The sequence below is a fragment of the Lissotriton helveticus genome, chromosome 3_2 (genome assembly GCF_964261635.1).
Source record: "Lissotriton helveticus chromosome 3_2, aLisHel1.1, whole genome shotgun sequence".
Classification (NCBI taxonomy): domain Eukaryota; kingdom Metazoa; phylum Chordata; class Amphibia; order Caudata; family Salamandridae; genus Lissotriton; species Lissotriton helveticus.
In genome coordinates this window covers 148759637-148783061 of record NC_136062.1, presented here as the reverse complement: position 1 = coordinate 148783061, position 23425 = coordinate 148759637, and the positions used below count along the sequence as shown (strand labels likewise).

Below are 23425 nucleotides of genomic sequence, written 5' to 3'. Positions count from 1 at the left end.
AATGCCACGACCGCCAATGCCACGACCGCCAATGCCACGACCGCCAATGCCACGACCGCCAATGCCACGACCGCCAATACCACGACCACCAATAATAACACAACCACCAATAATAACACAACCACCAATAATAACACAACCACCAATAATAACACAACCACCAATATCAAACACCAATACCACCACCACCAATACCACCAATACCACTATTACTACCTCTACCACGAATACCACTACCACCAATACCAACACCAATACCAGCACCAATACCAGCACCACCAATACCAATACCAGTCCCACCACCAATACCAGTCCCACCACACCACACCACCAATAAAAGTTATATAAAATGATGCTTTAGCGAAATATTTCAAATTCTCTAATAGATTATCAGAACATCTGTCCAAGCTTTCAATTTTTATGAACACTTTGTTCTGAAAGCAAGCGATCACCAATCTTGCCTTCATACTTATATTATTTGCATATAATCAGGGAGCATTATACAGGGCCTCAAATGTTTAAGTTTTGCAAACATAAATACAAGTTTTTATACTAGGGCCACTCTCAGAAATGCAAGGTAGCTCACAGCTCAAAGCTTTGCCTTGGAGAACTTCCACTAATGGTCACTGCTTTAAATTGATTAACCATATATAGAAATGTAATAATGTGTACATATGGATACAAAACTTGCCTTAGCTGCATACAATCCTCCTTCATGGATCCATATTGTGGTATTATTATAAACTTGTGGCCAAAGATGTTGTGCCACAGCAGGTGGGCCTACCTGTCCAGTTGAGAAACTAAACATGAAAACGTGTTATCCTTGCCCTTAGATAGGAGCTCTATGCATCCTGTGATAGGAATTCAATACCTCTGTAGAGATCTATTAAGCCAGGAAACTTTGGCATATTTTATAGTCATATTAAAGTACATTCATTGTGCTTGAAAGTACAAGACGTGTGTTTATACACCCAGGTAGGCTTTAAATAAAAGCAGAAAAAAATGGCAGCTTGGCAATCATCAGTTTCAATATCTTGCTAAACAAAACTCTGCTTCATACTCAGCAGGTTACACCATGTGATTTTTAACATACTCTCAGCCAAGTAACCTGTTTTCAAGTACGTGTCCATTAAACCGGATATCAATATCAGCCACTAGAGATCTAGATGGGTTGTTTAATAGAACCAAACACATCAGCCAACAGGCATACTATCAAATTGTAAAAATGTTCAGTCTTGGTTGTGTACCAAAGTGCACCATTAATGGCAAGTTTACTAAAGGAGGGTTACTAAGAGCTATCTTAGTTGTCATTGAAGGCTGGGGTTTTCAATGTAAGACTAGAAGGGTGTGATCCATGCCACATATTTAGACTACCCCCCATTAAATACATTGGAATATTTACAAAATAATTGGTCCTGAAATTCTAGAATGATATGGGCCTTTAGTTTGACTGCAAATATGAAGACAGCACACCGTAGTGAAACCTACTTAAGATGAAATGTAATTTATAGCCGAATGATCCAACAGCTTCTCTGTTGGCAGGTTAGGTACAGCTTATTCTGTTAGCTGGGGAAAATACAATTTTATTTTATTTGTGCTCTGCCTTTGACAGGGAGTTTAAGCAACAGAATTTAGAAAGTGAGATATACGTACAAAAAAGTTACATGATTCCCATTAATAAATTATCACAGATCAGACAATCCTTAATCCGAGACTATAAAAAAATATTTTTGGTACATTATACATGATACTATATATAGCAGGGGAGTGGAGTTTATTAAAATATCTTCTTGTCCATGGGGCAGGTTGCTTCATAAATCTATTTGTCCTGTAACACAAACCACTTATCCCTTTGGTGCCATGTAGTGCGGCAACAAATTATGTCAGCAATCTCATTATATAAGAGCTCTGATATGGACTCTCTGATTATGCCAGGGCTCACCATAGTAGTATTTGAATATTGCAATCCCCTTATGTTGCCACATTTCTGCAGATGTACATACTGGGGCTGTATGTCGTGGCAAGCAAAAATTCCAGGGTTAGATACCCTTTTGAGTCTGTGCAAACCTACTAACTTGCATGTTTTAAGGGATTTCCACAACTCTTCTCTAATTTTTCCCCACGCTGAGAAATGTGGGAAATTGAATGACTATGACAGACATAAACCTTCTTCCAGAGTTGGGGAAAAAAGGAGGTTGGAGGGAGAGTGAACTTGCAAACACTCAGATTTTCGCATGAGCAAATCTACACATGCATATTTGCTCATGCTAAAATTCAGTTCACAAAAATTTCCTAGGAGTACTATTTCTTGTCCTACATCTGTAAATTCTTGGGAATTAACGAAAGCTGCACTTAATGCAAGGACATATACCATGGGTGCACTTTTGAGACTTTCTTTGATAATTGGGACCCTAATCCGGCCCAGCGTTGACCATGCCCTTTTGCGTTTATTAAAATTCTATCTCTCTCCCTGTATCGGCAGGCTTCACTGTGAATGACAGCATTCTGCTTTTTCACAAGGAGCATTTCGACACATAAACTAGCTTTGTTCAGTGCAAGTAACTACTGTGGCAGTGTGTGATTTTTTAGACCAAGAGCAATTTTTGCTTTTGCCAATGTCTGTTATAATGGTCAGGGCATGGCAGCTCCCACACCAATAAGGTTTTTACAAAAACCATGCCAAATCAAGTCACACATTGACAAAACTAAAAAGCTGACCACTAATTTCAGACCTACTGGCTTTACAAAGGTTTGTTTATTTTTGTTTCCCATAATCTTATTGAAACTGGTTACACTGATTTTCCATTACGAATATTTTGAGGAAATACTAGCATGCATCAACACGTTACTAAATGATGCTGAATAGAAATGGTACTTGACATTTTACAGTAGTTTAGCTAAATGTTTTTTCCCGCTTTCATTTTTTTATCAACATTTTTTTTTTAAAGCAAAGAATCATCAATCTTGCTTGCAAGCTTCTGCAAATATTTGCATCAAGAGCATTCTGGGAGCATTATACATAGCCTCATTTGTTGAACTTTGAAAACATGTGTGCACATTTTTATACTGGAACCACTGTCAGTAGTGCAGTCAGTGCTTACGACATTTACTTAGAGCACTCTCGCTAATAATAAAAGCTTTCAATTTATGAACCATACATACAAGTTTAAATAGCACTAACAAATGAACAAAAATATTACCTTAACTGCAGACAGTGCCCTTCCCTGATCCATTATGTGATAATGCAAACTGGCAGCCAAAGTGTTTGTGATGCAGGGGGTTGGGTCTACTTGTTCCAAAGAAAAAATAGTCAAGAAAACTTGTCGCCCTGGACCCCAAACTATATGTCCTGGGTGTCAGGCTATAGTAATTCCACATCCCTGATTAGGAAATATTTTGGGGATCAATGTAGCACATACAAATATTGAAAAATCCAATTTCAAAGACATTTTTCATGTAAATGCCAATACCAGTAAAGCAGGCTGTAATTATGCGATGCACTGTTAATCAGTTAAACAATATCACAAATGGGAAGAGGTGAGATATTTGAAGTGAATTTAGCCTGGGAGGTTATGCAGATTTCTGGTGAATATGATCACCCTATTCAGCTAACTTTGTGACAAAAAATATACCATTATAAACATATAATGACTTAGGAACGGACTTAGTTAAGTTAAACTGGAAGCAATAGTCCCCTGCTACTGCCAACAAAAGGAGAACATCCCCATTCCCACTTGTGCAAGGTGTTCAACAACTTCACTTTACCAAATGCAGTATTTGTGATGTATCAACCTTCATACCCACCAAGCTGTGCCTTGAAGCACAGAACTAAAATCAAGCCAGCCCAGCAGCAATCCAGAGGTCAATTTTCCACTACCTATTGTAACCCACACTGCCCAGCTGCCCTGGATTACTACTGTACATACCAGAAGCAGATGGATCTATAGATGGTATCAGGAGGCGTGTTGTTGAAGTTTAGTGGCAGTGTCCATTGGAAATGGTGATGTGGTTTGTTGCCACTGTCAGTCATTGATGGTGTAGTTGGTCTCTTAGGTTTCCCTCATAGGAGAACAGCAGTGCTGATGTGAGAGTTCTACTGTCTGTCGCATTACCTACACGGGCCAAAAAACAAAATTTTAATGTTTTTGATTGGACCAAAATATAACAGGTGAGTTGTCTAATATCTGGATCATAGGCTTTTTCTCTGAGATACAGCATACATTTCATTACAGTTCACACACTGAATTATTGTAGGCAGCTTATCAGCGGTAGATTTTTGGCAGCTGTATCATGTGATCATTGCTAGCACTACTGTGCAGTTCAGGAAAAACAAGTAAAACTATCATAGCCAGGTGCGGTTGCTCCATTAGGGCTTTTGGGCTACGTCCCACTGAAATTCCTAGACATTACTGCACAAATATCAAATTAATCGATTTATTAGGAGATCCAATCAAAACTCTGAACAAATTGATGTATTTAAGTCTGGGCCATATGTCCCAAGCCCAGTCACTCTGTAGCAGGAGATGGAAGCCAGGCAGCAAATCAACTTTCTGAACTGTGATGCACGACGCAGGGCTTACCATTTTAAAGCCCTTTGTTGCCATTGTAGTCTATGGTAGTATCCACTATAGGCATGTGAGGCTTTCAGCAGCTCAGTTTCAGGTGTCGGAACCTCCATACCTGCGTGAGGGCAGCTATCCGTCATAGATCTCACCCTTTCCCATTCGGCACACATAGGAGTGGATGCAAGCACAATTGATTTGGTGCCTTGCATGTAATGGCAAGGGTTCTAATGCTTGTCTTGTGTTGTATATATTTTACTGAGACCCCTAATGACGCGAATCTCCCCCAGTATGACACCCCAGGCCCTTGCCCCTTTAAAATTAGACCTGCTGTATGTATTCCTTCACGAAAATGATCCAAAGGACGAGAGGGGTTTTAGCTGCCCTGCAAAGTTGATCCAAACATCCGTGTCAAGTGCAAAGGAAGAAATATGTGCTTATTGTAAAGACAGTTATTTGCTATATGGCGATAAAACGGGCCCTATCTTCATGCCCTTAAAATAAAATGCCAAAAACATGAATTGATTAAAGAACAATGAATGTTAAAAACATTAAGGCAATACAGGTCAGTGATTTAATTCCTCTTTAATTCAAAGTTATACTTTATCTTGCATTCCCCATGAGTGATAGTTATTTTATCATGTTGTGTTTCTGTATTTTGTTCCGTGCATCTCTTGCATAGTGCATACTTTGAGCCGTGCCAGGTGTATATGAGGGGCTTCGATTGAGAGTTTTGAGGCTGAAGCCAAAGCAAAGCGCTTGTCAGTGGGTTGGCCTCTCTGCAAAGCATACAGAACAATGGTCATGTATTCCAGTGACAATTGAAATTCGGTGGAAAAGTGTGGAAAGGATTGTACAGGTGTCAAAATATTTACAAGGCAAATGTGAGTGACTGATTCTTCAACTCCAGCCACTTGTGGCGACTAGCAGAAGTGACGAAGTGATAATGCTAAGTAGCAGGGTGTGTTGCGGCTCGGAATCTCGCTGAATCCGGAGGGGGTCGTAGCAGCCCGCAACCCATAGCCTACAGTTTCTTGCAGTTACTATAGGTATCATAATTTGACCTGAACAGCCCCTGTAATAGTTACTCTAGCTGTGACTCTGATCTACAAGCATTGATTGGCGCTTGGGGGAGGTGCCTGGAGGGGTCTGTTCTGCTGGTCTCCAATGGTTTGGTTGCCCAGCAATCTTGCAACCTCCCATAACCATCTGCGGCCTACCCTCTACTATGTCACTCCTCAGCTGTTTCTCCAGCTGTTTCTTCAATTACCTGGTACAGGCCGTTTGTTCCCTTCATAAATTAAACAAGCATTTACAATGCAACGGTTTCGCCTTTGGAAAAGTTTGAGCTATTGGCATTGTAAATGACAACATTTGTATTCATGTGTTGGTTTTGAAAACAGATAAATAAATGGCATTGTCATTTACATTGCAAATAGCTTTAACATTTCCAAAGGCGAAACCGTTGCATTGTAAATGCTTGTTTTGCTTATGTTGCCTAGAAGCTAGATTATTCAAGAAGAAGCACAACAGGTTCGCACTCTCCCTTCTACTGTCAGTTATTTGTTTAGGAGGACGGACTTTCTGTCTCATCTGTAGTTCTGCCTCACATAGCTGGTACGTTTTCAGACTGCTTACGTATGACATTCAAGTCTTACGAGTGACACTGAGGATACTTTACCATGAGTGGAGCTATTTAGTTACGGCCATGTAATGAGATACATTTCAGAAAAGATTGAGTGACACTTTCACCAATTATTTGCTTTTTAACCAACAGCACAGGTGCATTCTGGGATGTGTAGTTTCATTCTTAAAGTTTTTTTTAAACTAGGATGAAAGTGGCATCTGAGACAGTCACTTGGTACATTTTTAGTCAACTTTATGTCCATCCCCAAATGTAAGGGGATTGCAACATCATGTTTGCTGCTATACAAAGTTAATTAAGTGAAAACTGCTGAGTACTTGTAAAATTGACCAATCAACGCTTGCGGACATTGTGCTCAAATTTACAAGACTAAAAAGAAGACTACTCTCAGTTCCACTCGCAATGTAGTGCATTTAGCTCCATGTACATATTTTTAAAATGCTTCAGTGGAGAGACATTATCTTGACCTAAAAACTGTCAAACTTGATGGTTTGATAGAAATCAGTGCTTCATTTGTTGAAGAATCCGTGTTGGTGCGGGAAGATTTGCTCAGAAGCCTGCGGCTGGCACCAGGGCCCAGAATACTAAGGCTGCATTGTCTAGAGTAAACCTCATGCCTCTTTAACAGATTTCAGGACAGTCCCTGCCCCTTTATCTCTGTCTTGCAGGTTCCTGCTTTCTCCCCTTTTTAAAAAAAAAAATGTTGTCTTTTTCTTTCTCCATTGTGCGTGCAAAAGCACTGCTGCACAGTTATTTGCCCAGGATCACACAGTTATGCTCAATATGTGGAAGACAGGATCATAACTTAGATGTCCTTGTATCACAGCTAACAATGTAGCCACCAGACCACATCCTCTGCAAGGAAGTGGGAAACTGCGTATCACATGCCTGTGACAGATCGTCTGGGTGCACCAGCCAGAGGCTGAACTTCCTTCTCCACACACTGCTGGTGCCCAGCTCCCGCCAGCGTGGTGAATTTCTTTCGGTTGATAACCTCCCTCATAAATCAGCTTTCTAGGAGATAAACAGAACGTGAGAGCTATGAGGCTATGAGGCAGATTAACTTCTCCAGCCCAGCTCCGTGTTTTGAACAAGCATTTATTTTTGCATACCACTCCGTGATAGATATATTAATGTAACAAGATCCCCACAGTCCGAATTTTTATTTGAACCTTTTTGTCTTTTCGAATGAAAGAGATTAGGCCTTAGAGTCTTGTAATCACAATTTTTATGAAGCATTACGTGTCTCCCATAAAGTTCTTCAAGACTATTAGAAGAGAGACCCTTGGCTTAGTTTTTTCTCTGAAACGGCCATGAAACAAATGACATACCTCAGCACATCAGAACACTTAGGTTTTAGCAAAGATAGTCTGTCAGGAGGTTAGAGGTCCCCTTTCTTGACAGTGATAACAATTGAGTTGAGTGCAACACAGAATGCCACATCATGCTACAAAATTCAGCACCATACCACATATTTCCACTCCACTGCATGCCACTCCACCGCACACAATACCACTCCACATAATAACAATCCAAAACACACAATCCCAATCCACATAATTACACTACACTCAATACCAACATAATAGTCACATAATTCCAATGCACACCATGCCACGTAATTCCACTCCACAAAACTACACTCAGCCCCACACAATTCCACAGCAAACAATTCCACCTCAACCCACATAATTCCACTCCACACCACATGCATCCACTCCACTCTATAACACATAGCTAGCGCCTATAGCGCTCGGATTGCCGAACCCTATTGGCTTTGCCAATGCTTGTTAATTAACGTGCTTCTTGATTGGCAGCTTTGTATATGTGGTTGTACGGATTGACGAAGAGGTGAATGAGAGAACGAGACAATAGGTAGATAAATCGATGAATGACTGGGTGAATGAATACATGGTCAGGTGGCTGGCTGGATAAATGGACGAGTGTGTACATAGATAAAAGAGAGGTGGCTGGATGGGTGAGGTGAGCGCGTGCCTGAATGGCCGAGTCCAGGATGCTGGAGTCTGAGGCAATCCTGTAACTGGGATATGGGTACTCTCTCATCTCACTGCTGCTTTTCACTCACTCACGTATGTACTCTCAACCATCCATTCACCCATTATGCACTAACTATTCCACTGACCCACACAACCACTGGCCCATTTGTGGATCCACCCATCTACATAACTGCACATAAACTGTCAAACCAATGAAGAAGCACGTTCAGAGAGTAAAAGTCACACGTAATGACTTTCACATGATTGTTTTTAATAGGAGGATGAACCGCAGTAACAAGGCCTCTGATTTCATGGCACCTACTTAGGATTTCCAGTCATTTTGCATGCGATGAGGGTGGGGGGCAGTTTGCATTCATCCGGTACTGATCTACTTTCTGTAATGCACTCGCCAATAAACCACAATGAAGGCGGCAAGGGCGAGCACTGATTGCCTCACATCCTGCCAAATCTAAGGAGAACCGGAGGGGGGAGCTGGGGGGGGAGGATGTGAAACATGGTCCAGTTAAGCATTTAAGTAGGATACACTTGTGAAATAAACGAGCATCGAAGCATGGTGATTCTTTCATAAATAAGAACAATAAAGAGTAGGCCCCTCCATGGAGAAGGAGATTAAGCAGACATCAGGAGGCTGGACAGGCAGTGGGAGTGGCTCGCTTAGCTGCGCGATCGACTCCGGTCCTGTGGGCCAGGGTCCTCTTCGAGCGTCTGTGGGTATGGCTTCCTTGGCATACACTGCGTTTGGTGTTCAGGGCCACCCGGCGTTGTTTGCCTGGGGAGAACATGCGTGCATTTATTGTGTAACAGGGGTCGGGGTAGGCCCTTGTCCTGGTTAGTAGTTAGCACCAGGATCTCTCCCGTGTCCGGAGTCACCTTTACTTTTTACAGAGTCTCGCTCTGTGCATACTGGATGCGGGCTCGCGGCAGACCCCCCAGGGCTTGCGGTCCAGTTGCCCTTACTTGTAGTAGCCTGCCAACCCTTACGCGGTGCCCCTGGACTTCCTATTAGCGACAGCGGCCATCTTGAGTGGGCGCCATTGTCCGGCCACGTGAGTCAGGGGCAACACAACAGCTATCCACACGGCAAGAATGCTCTTTGAAAGCACCCGCACTCACCGACTGTCTTCTGGCGGGCGGGGCTCTCCTCCTCACACGGGAGCCTTGCTCCCTGCAGCACTCCTCCGGCGGTCGCTTTGGGGCCGCGGGCGGGGTTCCTCTCCTCCTGGGCTCTCCTAGATGCAGCAGGGCTCCCTCGCATCACGGGAGCCCTGCAAACCGGCCGCCATGATTCTTCTTTCTTCCCCCCGGGCTGCGGGGGCGGGCACTTCCGGCCGGCCGCGCTGGGATTGGCCGGCCGGCCGGCCAACCACTTCCGGGTCGCTGCGGGCAGCGCAGCGGCCCTTCTCCTTAGGTAGGCAGGCGGGGGCTGATTTTTACGGGCAAATGCCGGGTGGGCACCGGCTCTTTAAAGATAACCATCAATCGAGGTGGGCACTCGATCGGCCACAAAACGGTCCAGATGCCGGGTGGACGAGGGGGACACGGACAGCGGGAGGGGGTGGGAACGGGCACAAACCCATTAAAAAAAAAACGAAACTCCGCCCACCGCTGCATGACTACACAGAGGGAACGCCCAGGGAAAAAATCGCGGGAACGCCCCCGAATCTGGTCCGGCCTTGACGGACAGATCTCTGTTCCAATGGCTAGCCTCCATTTATGGAGCTAGCCAATGGGACAGGGGGGCGTATTCCATTTTCCTTACTGAAATCAAGAGATTTCTCTGGAGGCGGAGCTAAGAGCTCCGCCCTCCAGCGAAACCTAAAAAGCAGGGATAGCAGGGCACCACTTGATCACGACCAAGGATTTGCTCCAGTAGTCTACTGGCACTGCATCATCAAGATACTAGGTGCAATACTTTTCCACATGCCACTTAAGTCTGCTCTGTACCTCTTAGCCTTCATCTTTGCACCTGAAAGTGTTACGCTGTTGTAGAGCATTGATAAGCATCGCAAGCGTGGTTGCCAGTATCTGGTGACTGCTAAGTGTGTGCTCCAGCGAACTGAAAAGAGTCAAATGCAACCAGCTGTAGTTTCTACACCATTTGTCAGATTATAGACTCTCGCAGGTCTCACTCTAGCCGCCTACAGGCATATAAATATAAGGCTATTACCAGATTGATAATTTCACCGCCATTACCATTTCTGGCAGTGATCATACCCAAGAATAGTAGGACAACTATTTTTTTGCAATACAGAAGCATGTGTTCGGGTAAAGAAAGACCACATTTTCCCCCAATAAGAAAAAAGAAAACTTCAAGCTTCAACAACTTCAAAAAAAGTTAAAGCAAAAACTACAGGGTCAAATCAATCTTTAATTACGCAGATTTCATACGTTTGAAAAATCAACGAAAATTCGTAAATATTTTGATTTTATGAAAGATCTCATCAGAGCTATGTTATCAGTACAAAAGGAGGCAGAAACAACTTGCCTACAATCTCCAATGAAACCACAAAGTAAGATACAAGCTTTATATCAGGCAACGGTACCACAAAGTATGTTTACCCAAAAACATTACAGGAAAGAGGAAACTGTAGGAGATCAAACGGGCGGTGAGGGCACATTACTAACATGAAATGCTAACAATAGCATCAACAATACAAATGACACAAGAATATCTGCATTTATCCGAAATACCCGCTAGTGAACCACAGAAAGTTCTGATATCGGGGGTACCACTCCCTTTGGAAGTTAAAGTAGAAATTAAAAAGCGTAAAACTAAGGTGGACGTAATGCCCTTTTCCCCTGAAATAAACCAGGTAAATCACAGATGAGCAGTACCAGGTGTTCTGTAATTACAATACAATGTAATAAGTGGAACCATGAACCTCCCAGGTTTAAACTCTGTGACGAGATCTGATATGGAGAACAGTTTACTTTTTTACAACCTCTAAGGAGAGATAAAATAACATCAAGAAATAAAAAGAGAACCTGCAATAAAAGGCGATAACTTGCAGTTTTGACGTACACCATGTGACAATCATAAGCGCAGCGATGAACATTACTTGAGTATGATAAAATAGACAGACGAAGAAAGATTAAATCCTTCAATTGGTACTAAAGATACATCGCAATGTAAGTCAACTGGCAAACAAGATGTTGGGGCCATATTCTATACAACTTCATACCAGACATTGGAAGCGCTCAAATATCAATCAAATAAAATGGGAGGTACAAATCGATTTGCTTAATAATGCACGGGTACTCATAGTACGGCCCGCGGGCCGCCAGCGGCCTGGCAAGCCTTCCTTGGCGGCCCGCGGACCTTGCAGTCATCGTACCCGTGTATTAAAAAAAAAAAAAAAGTGTCTGCAAACACTGCTGGTTGCAGCAGCGCGAGTCTAAGAGACTCTGCTCTGTGGGGGCCGGCTGCCGGGTGATTCCAGTGATAGTCAAAGTGGAGCTGCATGGGGCCTAAGAAGAGGTAAAATACAACAAAGCCTCATTAACATGCAAATGGTCTTTTTAAAGACCTGTGAAGTGCTCGGGTGCGGCTGTGTGTGCCCGGGAAGCTGTCCGGGCTGACACACAGGTGAGATCAATAGGGTGACAGAGGGAGGTAGAGGGACGGAGACACAGGGAGAGGGAGAGGGAGAGAGGGAGGGAGGGAAAGGGAGGGAGACGAGGGAGACAGAGGGAAAGGGAGGAAATATACAGAAGGAGGGAGAGGAAGGGAGACAGACAGAGGGAGACAGAGAGAGGGAGACAGAGAGAGGGAGACAGACGGAGAGAGGAGGGAGACAGACGGAGGGAGACGGGAGGAGGGAGACGGGAGGAGGGAGACGGGAGGAGGGAGACGGGAGGAGGGAGACGGGAGGAGGGAGAAGGGAGACGGGAGGAGGGAGGTGGCGACAGACGGAGGGAGGAGGCGACAGACGGAGGGAGGAGGCGACAGACGGAGGGAGGAGGCGACAGACGGAGGGAGGAGGCGACAGACGGAGGGAGGGGGCGACAGACGGAGGGAGGAGGGAGAGAGGGGGCGACAGAGAGGGGGCGACAGAGAGGGGGCGACAGAGAGGGGGCGACAGAGAGGGGGAGGGAGTCAGGGGGAGGGAGTCAGGGGGAGGGAGTCAGGGGGAGGGAGTCAGGGGGAGGGAGTCAGGGGGAGGGAGTCAGGGGGAGGGAGTCAGGGGGAGGGAGTCAGGGGGAGGGAGTCAGGGGGAGGGAGTCAGGGGGAGGGAGTCAGGGGGGGGGAGACAGGGGGGGGAGACAGGGGGGGGAGACAGGGGGAGGGAGACAGGGGGAGGGAGACAGGGGGAGGGAGACAGGGGGAGGGAGACAGGGGGAGGGAGACAGGGGGAGGGAGACAGGGGGAGGGAGACAGGGGGAGGGAGACAGGGGGAGGGAGACAGGGGGGAGGGAGACAGGGGGAGGGAGACAGAGGGAGAGAGAGAGGCAGAGAGAGGGGCAGAGAGAGGGGCAGAGAGAGGGGCAGAGAGAGGGGCAGAGAGAGGGGCAGAGAGAGGGGCAGAGAGAGGGGCAGAGAGGGAGTGAAAGGGAGTGAAAGGGAGTGAAAGGGAGTGAAACAGTCAGAGTGAGTGAGAAAGAGAAAGACAGGGAAAGAGGAAGACAAGGAGAGAGAGCGAGAGAGAGAGAGCGAGATAGAGAAATGTGTGTATGCCGGGTCTGATGGCTCAGTGAACGAAGGAGTCTGCTGCAAGTACCTGTGATCAACCTCATGGCCACAGTTTTTTTTGTTGCTCTAGCCCTGCCCCCTCCCCCACTGACCCCGCCCCCACTGGTGTGGCCCTCGGACACAAACCACACTGTAAATTTGGCCCCCGAGAGAAAGTTTGTGAGTACCCGTGGCTTAATGTCATGGCAAATTCAGTGGCTGGTATAGACCAGAAATTGGCAACATTAAACAACTTGATATTGCGAGCACAAGCTACAGACTCATATTCTGATTGTGCATGTGCTCCTCTAATCAATAAATTGGCAACAATACCGTATGTGATGAGCTCTATACTTGAGGACTTAAAATGTAATCTACAAATCAGGTCTAATGAACAGCAGGAAGTAGGAACAAGCATTTGCAATGCAATAGGTCTTGCATTATTAAAGTTTGAGCTATTGGCATTGCTAAATAATGCAACACCAATAGCTCAAACTTTAATAATGCGAGACCTATTGTATTGCAAATGCTTGTTTGAGAATGCGTGTTCTATAACTTGGATTCTCAAAGTATGGCCCGGGGATCACTTTTAGCCCAACTGACGTTAATATGCGGCCCCACTATGAACAGCAGCACTGGGCTGGAGTTTACTTGACAGAGTGCAAAAATGAACTAGCAGCACTAAGATGTTCATCCTTCCGAGGTCGATAAAATGAGCACAATTCTTCATCTATAAAAAAGACACAGCTACTTTACGTGAAGGTGCGCTTTGAAACTACATGCAATTTTTGTGAAACACACACACACACGTATTCAGAGTCGCCCACGTGGGATCTGCAGTAGTTTCTTAAAAGCAGGACGGTTTTCTGTCGTACTAACTTCACGAGTGCGCACTTATGCTTGTGTTTTAGTCCTGGTCCGCGCTGTATTAAGTATAAAGACACACACACTCGTGCGCACACACATGGAAACACACTGACACATGCACACACACTGACACACGCACACAGCCATGCATACACACTGACAAAAGCACGCAGACAGGCACACACAGACACGTGCACACACGCACCAGTACCTGTTGGGGGATCAGCTGCTGGTGTCCACACGCGGGTCCTGCGCGTCCCTCACTGGTGCACACGAGGGTTTGCCCATTTATATCGTGTATCGTGTGTGGACACAGCCTTTTCTCTGCAATGTAGTACACAAATGGCCGTTGTGCTGGGAGTGTGCTTACTTCCTTCCAACAAAGCGCCAGCCCCGTTCTCTCCGAGTAAACACCGCCCGAGCGCTCCTTTTGTTAGCGCCTTAAGGTCTCTGGCCTGCTCTCCAGGGGTCTGTTTGCTGCAGACAAATGACACCCCTGCTGCTTGTGCGCTACCTGACAAAGGGGGAGGCTCACCTTACTCTTCACTGAAGCCTCGAGGCCCTACGCCTGCTAGCAGCACTAAGATGTTCATCCTTCCGAGGTCGATAAAATGAGCACCATTCTTTAACTATTAAAACGAGACTTCAGAGAGAAACACCCCAACTCTAAACATTTCCCCGAGGAGCAACGTAGCACACCGAATCTTCGCAAGTCTTATAGGTGGCCTTTGGTGAATGGGTCACGTTGCAACATTTAAAAAACATACTCCAATTGATATTCAAAGTTCGGGTTGCTCTTCGAAAATCAGCAAACACTTTTTTCTTGATGCGTGTTATAGAGAGGTTAAATTGGATGTTATTCAGATGAATCAGGGAGCCTTTGACAACATCTGGAGTTGTATGCCAACTTTTCACTTTTGCATAGCGCTCATCTTGGATAATAGGCTTTACTCTGACTTTGATCTCTACGTGATATACATTCAGAACTCATTGCGGAGTTGAATGCTCTGCGTTTTTTTGGGATATATTTACCACCTCTGTGTGTTACTTGAAATCCTATTTAGGTAAGAACGAAATCATTTTTTTTTCCGGTTGCCTCCATAAAAGTATGAGGATTGTTTGTCTAATTGCAGCACTGGTACCCTGCTAAACTTCTATTTTCGCTTGATTTCTTCCTCAAAGTAACATATTAAATTATATTCCAAAACGGCATCCGTGTGTATCCCATAGGCTCAATGAAGAACTGGGGTCTTAACATCCGAAATCAGGCAGCAGTGGACGCCATATTGCTGAACCAGGGAGAACCGCTCGAATCCCAGAAACCAAAAATGTTTACTATTTCCATCTGCATGGGCGCTTTTCTCTGGCCCGAAATGGTTGGAAGATCTGGCTATCGCTTGGCTATCGCGTTTCTAAAGGGCTGTTTGGAGACAACAAACTTACAAATGAATTTATCAAAGAAAGAATAAAACAACCATGGTAAATTGACAGAAGTAAAAAAACAACCAATGATGGTAATACCCAACTTACACCAGAATACCAATCCAGGGGTAGACATGATATTTTAAATCGAGGAAATATTTTATGTCTCTTTAAAGTAATCACTTCTTTAGGAAAAATCACATCTGAAGATATAGAAGACATCAACTTTCTCCCAAATAAAGATAATCATGAAAAGACATTGATAAGTAGGCCCCATCAAAAGGTATACACAAGACACATTACTAAGAATGTTAAACAGGAGGTGTCTACAAGATACCACTAGCATGGACATTTTACTTTCATGACAATAAAATCAAGAATTGATAATACTATCTTTGAATTTACTCAAGATATCATCCTTTCACATAGAGAAATCAAATGCTAGTGATCACAGCCAGCAAATATGTGTTATGAAGTTGCAAATTATACAACACAAAAAATATTGCAACCGCCCCCAAATTGATGGGAACAGTTAATTACAGAAGACTGTACGGCAAAGAAAACTCCAAGGTTTCTACCAATATACTGTCTCTAAAACTTGTCGAGGAAAGCTTTGAGGAGGAACCCCAGACTGGAATAGAAATCTGGGAGGACTATATAAAAAAAACTACATTTGCTTCAAAACCTTACTACGAACAACACCGAAGGAATAAAGCTGAAGTGAGAAATAAAACCAAATTATCATGTACAACTCGTATCCTAAAAAAAACTCGTAGTAGGATATTGAAACAGATAAAAAATATGTCCAGATAATACGATCATACTATTTAAATTAAAAAGTACTAACCATGAATAACAGAAGTTTTTTTGGCATGCAAAAACTACTCAAGCAAAATAGGAACTCTGGGCTAAAGTGCTACATACAAATAAAAAGACTAACTCAAGAGACTCCTGTAAAGTGATAAATGGCCTATCACGATCTACCAAAACATCAGTATTGTCTACATTAAGTGAGGCTGACTGGATTGGATACCTAACAACACATCTAAATGGTAATTGGGAAATCACACAAAGGGATACTAGGCCCAATGATGCAGGCATTGTAACAAAGAACATGGAATATGAAGTTGACATAGCTGAAAAATCAAGTATGTAAATTAATGGGATTCCGTTTGCATTATACAAAGAAAATCCTGCCGTTAGACTGAATATCTCGCAAAAGTATTCAAGAAAGTCATCAAATCAACATCAATACCAGAAACATAGAAGGGTTCATTGATATCACCTATACATAAAAAGGGAGATTGGACAGGTAATTACCGCCTAATGACCTTACAAGACACAGATGTCAAACTTTTTGCAGGAGTCCTACTGTCAAATCTTTCTGCATGGGAAAATGAGATACAGATAATTTCACGTAATCAAACGGGGTTCATGCAAGGATTGGGAACTGCAACGAATCTACTAGTTTTATCAGTACATAATAGACAAATATATATCAAAGAAGCAACCATTATATCTGTGCTTTGTGGACTTTAAATCAGCCTTTGATTGTGTGCATAGGCAGTTACTCTGGCAAAAGTTGTAAGAGCAAGGAATACCATCTTCCCTTTTGAAACCGATTCAACTACTCTATTCAAATACTTGGGTTAGAGTTTGGTTAGGTGATGGCTAGTGTGTTTCAAAGAAAATTGTAACGTCCATGGACCTAAAGCAAGGGTGAGTACTTGCCCCGTTGCTTTTTAACCGGTTTCTATACGATCTATCACAAGCGATGGACGAGGTGAACGCCTATTCACCAAAATTAGCTAGTACTCACATATCAAACCTATTACATGCATATGATGTTATCCTATTAAGTCAGACAAAGGCCAGGTTACAACACCTGATAAATAGGATATCAACATATTCTCTAGCAAAAGGTATGGTTATAGATGACACTTGGTCAAAAATAATGGCGGTTACTATAAACCAGAGACAAAGTATAAGCACAAATGGTACCTCCAAAACTTGCAATTATAACAAGTAATATCATACAAATATTTGGGAGTACTTTGACGATAAATGATCATTCCATCCACACAAGGTTGATATGCAAAGGAAAACAAATACCTTATTGACAGCATTCAGAACCTTGCAGAAGTCCTTAGGGTGACCGAGTTACCTCCCGTTCCTAAAAGTAATATCAGCAAAATGATTACCTACGTTAACGTATAGTAGCAAAGCTTTGTGCAGCAAAGACGCTATAATCATTAAAAATGCTGTGACGAAAACCTTCATATCACTTTTTTACCTACCATTCAATGCATCGCCTGCCCAAATTAGATTAGAATTTGGGTTAACTAACTAACCAGCTAATTGTAAGGAAAGGCCAATTCAGAAAAGTGTGGAAAAGAATAAAAATGGATAATTTAAATCAATTGTCCAATTTGCAATGGCAGGAATTACGAACAAATCAGAAACCTAAATTTTGGAAATATTTACAAGTCAAGTCATAGTCAAGTCATAACATTTATATAGCGCACTACATACCCAGAGGGTTTCAAGGCGCTTAGGAAGGGGAGGAGGATTATTTGTCAAATATCCACGTTTTAAGCTGCTTTCTGAACGCTAGGTTGTTCCATGTTTTGGCAGCCAGGTATGAGAAGGATCTGCCTCCCATGGTGGTCTTGTTGATGCGAGGTACAGTGGCGAAGGCTTGGCTGGAAGAGCGAAGTTGTCGGGAGGGGGTGTAAAAGGACAGTCGAGAGTTGAGGCAATCTGGTCCGATGTCGTAGAGTGATTTGTGTGCGTGGGTAAGCAGTCGGAAAGTAATCCTCTTATTGACGGGTAGCCAGTGGAGGTCTTTAAGGTGACCAGAGATGTGTTCGTTGCGTGGGATGTCTAATATGAGCCTGGCTGAGGCGTTTTGGATTCGTTGTAGTTTCTTCTGGAGTTTAGCGGTGGTACCTGCGTAGAGGGTGTTTCCGTAGTCCAGTCGGCTCGTGACTAGAGCGTGGGTGACTGTTTTCCTTGTATCGGAGGGGATCCAGCGAAATGTTTTTCTGAGCATGCAAAGAATGTTAAAGCAGGAAGAGGTTACGGCGCTGACTTGTTTGTTCATTGAGAGTGAAGAATCCAGGATGACGCCAAGGTTCCGTGCGTGGTCTGTCGGGATGGGTGCATTTCCGAGGGCTTCCGGCCACCAGGAGTCGTCCCATGCAGAGGGGGATTTACCTAAGATGAGGACTTCTACAAGCTACCTTGGATGAATATTCAGCGCATAAAAGATCTGGGACATGCCGATAACTGCAGAATCATTTAAGAAAGCTTTTAATAAAATAACAAAACCTCTATCACTGTATAAAGATAAAGATCTTTTTGCAAAAAGAACGCATGCATGATCACTAATGAACGGGTATGCATCAGTGAAAGCTCAATCATATTTAGGAACTCCTTGGTCTTCAAAGCTAAAAAAACGTTTTTTAAAAGCACGTTTTGGTCTTTTACATTTCATGTAATGCCATGGCTTAGAACAATGGATCTCTATGCCTTGCAGTATATGTAAAATTGGAGAAGAGAACATTATTCACTTGCTATGTATGTGCTCAAATTTGAAGGACGAAATAAAACTCTGTAAAAAAAAAAAACTATACTTAAGTGGCATTTTAACGATTGCGGAATACAAACCTGTAGACAAGCAAATATATGACATAGCTTTGAGCACAGCTTTTGTAGAAAATGCATTGATGATAAGGAAGATATTAGATCCGTTAGACTAATCTGCAAGATAATATAGGACGTATGTAGCGCCTAATTTGTCTTAGGAGATATGTGTTATTATGTGCCGCTACATTTTATATTATGGATGATTTTGAATAACTTATTAATGTATGTTTAGGTCTCGCTGGCGAGATTTTATGATTTAGAGGCGCTTCGGTACGGGTTTTAAGCCCCGCCCCTCTTTCCCATTGGCCGACGTCACCGTTTATGCTAAACGGTGGCCAGCCATTGGGAAAGAGCATTCTGTGACTTAGACTATTCTCTTTCACAGAGGCCCACTTGGACTGGCTCGTCTGCCTTCCTTCTGCTGCAAAAGGTTTCTTATCTTTATGGGGCCAAACACATGGCCCCATAAAGATAAGAAACATTTTACTTCAGAAGGAAACATTTTACTTCAGAAGAGAAAAGTCTACGTCACAACCGTTTGCTCTTGCGTTTCTCGTTTTAACTCGGAGACATCACAGCTGCTGTCAGGCGCTGCTGGCTTCCCCGCTGAATGTCAGTGAGCATTCTAGCTTCTAAAGCTCTGTGGTAGTGCTCGTTTTAAAACCTCTCGGCTGAAGTCCGTTCTCGCTCTCTAATGAATACAAGTATTCCGCCATGCGCGGGCATCGGTAGCATTCTAAGTATATTCAATGCCAGAGTGATCTGTGCGCTGAGGAATGTTCGATATCCAGCTCGCCACCCCGCCCCCGACACATACCAGAGATTTCCCTCCCCCGGCATCGCGCCTTGTCCTTGAAGTAGGGATTAGCGATGCAGCTCGTGACGGGCCGTAGGACTATGATAACAAGTTGCCATCAGACACGGTGGGAAAAAAAAGGGCGCTTGAGTAGCCGTCCACTTATCTAGTTCTTATTTTCCAATTCTGGGATTGGTCCTGCGGGGAATTAGAAAGCAGGTGCTGCGCTGGGTCTATGGCAAGCAGGTAAGTGCATGTTGTCAAGGAGACCAGATGCCCATTTTTAAGGTGGCTACAATTCTTTAGATTATGAAAATGCAAAGCTGAGAGAAATGGCGAGTATGAATGTGGCAGACTGAAATTCCTCGAGGTCACGATCTACTGCTCAGCCTGACAAACTGCCTTCTCGTCTTCTCTGTGACTTCATGAGTTCTGCATTTTACTGGTGTGAGTGTGTGTGTGTGTGTGTTTTAACCTGGCATATTTCTTTGTGACCCGGGATGGGTTGCTGCAGGTTAGAGGTCTACATTTTTTCCTAAATAGTTCCCATATTTACAATTAATTAGGCTGAGTGTTTTAATTGCTTCATTCTAGCTACAGTAATGCAATAGGTCTCACATTTGCAACAGTTTAACCTCTTGGCATTGTAAATGACAATGCCTTTTATTTATGTCTTGGTTTTTAAAACATAAATAAAAGGCATTATCATTTACAATGCCAATAACTTAAACTCTCGCAAATGCGAGACCTATTGCATTGCAAATGCCTATTTTTATCTTGAAGTCAGATTTTTATTGTTAAATATATTTGTGACACTATGAATTATTGTCTTTCATATATTGTAATATTTTACACAAACAATAAAATACTTGAATTGAAATGTGAATGAGTGCAGTCTATGCTGGGGGGCTGAAGTTAGAGATACGAGGAAGTGCATTTTGGGGAAGAGTGAAAAGAGGGTGCCAAAGAGGAAGAGAGGCGGTTAAAGATGGATGAGATTTACAGAGAAAAATGGCATGCATATCTAACTTAAAGCACATTTAACTGAAGGCCAAAACTCTTTCCACAGGCCTCAATACTATTTAATTCAGACTCAATTTCCGAACTGACACATTTACAATGTTAATTATTCAGAACAAATCATTGTTGTTACTCATTCATCTTAAACAGCTAACATTCATTGAAAATAATGCAATCATACTGACAGGTTTGGGGTGTATGTCAGTTGTTGTGTTTTATATCCGGATGCAATTACATTTCAGATAGAAACCATCTTACAGGTCGGTTGGCACACTATGGGAATCACAGAAATGTATGTTACATGCTTCCTTTTAGAGAGCCTCCCACTTTTTTTGTCCCACTTAAAGACCTGTCTGCACATATTTCTTTATAACTGATTGCAGCCTGCAGCTGTGGGTGCTTACCCAAACCTGGTAGGAGCATTTTCTTCCAAAGTTGATGCCACCGGTAGTGAAAGACACTGAGCAAGAACACACTTTAAAGGGCTGAAGTTTTTACACTTTACAGTTTGCACATTACAGTAACTGTTGAACATACTGATGCAGTTTGATACTGGGCCATTTCGAATGTGTTTAATATTTCAACATGATACATTCCCACTGCTCAATAAGATTTGCTTTACTACTAAATTAATTTGCTTTACGATTCACCATTTGCCAATCTTTTTTCAAATTTTCTCTAAAGGAGGACCCTATGTTTGTCAAATAAGCTGGCTCACATCCTTGCTATGTAAAAGTCATTCCCAACTTTTACGTCCCACCACCTTCAAATATCACCAACCACCACTGATTATATCTCTCCTTTTGTCACAGTATAAAATGTGTCCTAAATCATTAAAAATACTGGTCCTGGTTGACCTTTTCAATAAGCTAAGTGGATGGAATGAAAAATAGGCAGTGTGTACATTACCTTACATAGCTTGGGGGTTATTGTTTTACTCTTCAACATATAATTTAAGGCAATCTGTATAATAAATGCGAGAACAGCCCCTTCACCACTATCAGCTGTCACTGAGGACAAACTCTCATTGACAACAATAATTACCGTTTTAAGGGAGGGTAGAAATGTCCCAGCAACTAAGTACGTAGTACCCTCTTGTTAGTTACACGAAGGTGCACTGTGTACCCACACTGCTGATGGTTTACTGAATCTCTACATTCACCGAAAAACAGTGAGGGTCCCATAGCACTTGGTTATCAAAAATAAACATGCTCATATGTCTATCAGAGCCCAGTAAAGCATTATTTACAGAAGTAACTGGAACTGGCCAAAGTGGAAAGATGGGCACAATTCATGTCGAAACTAGGAAACTCCTTGTAATTCTAACTAAGGGACAAATGCTCACACAAGTCAAAAGCCCTGATTTACGAATCGCCACGGAGAGGTGAAGTGTTTTGTAATTAGGTTCTAGGACATTTTTCTATTCTGATTCATTTAAACATTTTAAATAATTATTGTGACACAGAACATTTCAGACTAGTAATGTAAAAGGTAAAACATGTTTGTAGAGATGCACAATGAGCTTGTTATAGACATGTTAAAACAGTTTTTTTCTCATCGTTCTGATACATATCCAAATACAGAAGGGAAACTGGCATTATGGGATTCTATTGATACTATGTTTTCTACATAATTATGGATTCATTACATGTGACACAGAATGCATCATCTGCTGGATAATTTGAAGATATTAATCTACGGGGGGGTAATATTTTGCACATACAGTTGTAACTACAACACAACATGAGAGTATCTTCACACAAAAAAGACGCCAACAGTGTTATTGTCCCTTTATTGCCATTGCATCACAACTATTAAAGCCCTCTGCAAAATACCAGCCCCTAAACGCCTCTGCCTACCTCCCCTTGAGCAGGCTTTAATCATGAATGCCAAATCTCATCCCGAACTGTGGTGCAACAACCAAGTCCCATCACCCAGCAGTGATGACTGAGAACCAGGTGAGAATGCAAGATGTAAATACTCACTTCCTTCGTTGTGACAGAGGCCAACGAACCAGGCCCAAAAGGGGACTAAGATCGCAGGAACTGAGAAGGAGAGTTAGAAGCCAAGGAGGAAGCTGTGAAGGTCTTTTTGCGCGCAATGGAGACCTCCACCAACTGGCGCCACGGAGTAAGGGAGATGCAATGGGAAAGACCCGAAGTACAAGTGAGGAATCGGAGGTCGGTGCAGCGAGAGTGGAGCAGGAGATGACGCGAACATGAACAAGAACGGGCCGGGTGGCTCTCCGTTGACAAATTGCGCCAAGAGAAGGTGATCCGAACCTGAGCCAAGTGAAACCATATCTGCCTAGGACAACTTACCAGGACCACTCCCATTCAAGCAAGTCACTGAATTCTTCCGAGTGCCACTCCGAGTGCGGACTGATCAGACAGACTGGGTTGTCAAACCCCGAACTGTAGATCCAGTGATTCCACCTCTGAAATCCAAGAGCAAGCACGATCGCCCCATGAAACGAAGCCCAAAACAGGCGTAAGTTCTACTAAACGAAGCCCAAAACAAGCCTAGTGTCAAATACCACGAACATAGTTGAAAAAATGGACGGTAATTAACAATTAAAAACAATTATGCGTTTATTTACATTTATTGAATTAAAACTTAGTTCTCAAAGAAACAACGCATTACATAACGGGCAAGCACCTCATAATGGAATTGCATGGACAGAGTTGCAGCAGTAAAAAAAATGGATTTGTTCTACCTAATCTTTTTGATACCCATTTGCATGTAAGAATTCTCATTTAATTTGTATGACTTATATTT

General features: G+C 43.1%; 1 protein-coding gene across 6 annotated transcripts in view; it reads right to left on the bottom strand.

Annotated features, from left to right (window-relative positions):
* ZNF592 (zinc finger protein 592) overlaps positions 1 to 23121 on the bottom strand; it is a 424279-nt gene extending 401158 nt beyond the window's left edge. For 2 of the 6 annotated variants that reach the window (XM_078684941.1, XM_078684942.1), the window contains exons 1-2: positions 22969 to 23096; positions 3927 to 4112 (exon numbers count right to left, since the gene is read on the bottom strand). The gene's annotated coding sequence lies outside the window, so the exon portion shown is untranslated. Of the gene's footprint in view, positions 1 to 3926; positions 4113 to 17295; positions 17357 to 22632; positions 22872 to 22968 lie in introns of those variants that run through there. The other 4 variants (XM_078684940.1, XM_078684937.1, XM_078684936.1 and 1 more) reach the window with 4 other exon arrangements.
* Positions 23122 to 23425: the final 304 nt, after the last annotated feature.